Consider the following 333-nt stretch of genomic DNA (forward strand, 5'->3'; position numbering starts at 1 on the left):
CCTCCCCTCGTTAACAGTACCGAAACAGCTCAAGCAGGAACCCGCTTGCACCCACGCTCGCTGCGGAACGAGGTGGAGCCGTCGCAGCGCCTCTCGTTTCACCCAAAACCAGCTGGCCCCCCGCAAAACCAGGCGTCAGGTCCCAGCGGGGACCGGGCGAGAATTGCACAAGAGGTTTTGCTTCCCCTTCCGCGGGATCTCCAGCTCGAAAGCAGTTTCTCAGAAGCGCTGAGCTGCGTTAGCTCCAGCCTAGCTCTGCCAGGGCAGCCTTTAGGCCAGGCTGACGGGGAAAGGAGCCCCAAAGCACACGGGGGAACGGAGATACCCCCGCTG

This window comes from Pygoscelis adeliae, unplaced genomic scaffold (assembly GCF_000699105.1).
Source record: "Pygoscelis adeliae isolate BGI_AS28 unplaced genomic scaffold, ASM69910v1 Scaffold193, whole genome shotgun sequence".
NCBI lineage: Eukaryota > Metazoa > Chordata > Aves > Sphenisciformes > Spheniscidae > Pygoscelis > Pygoscelis adeliae.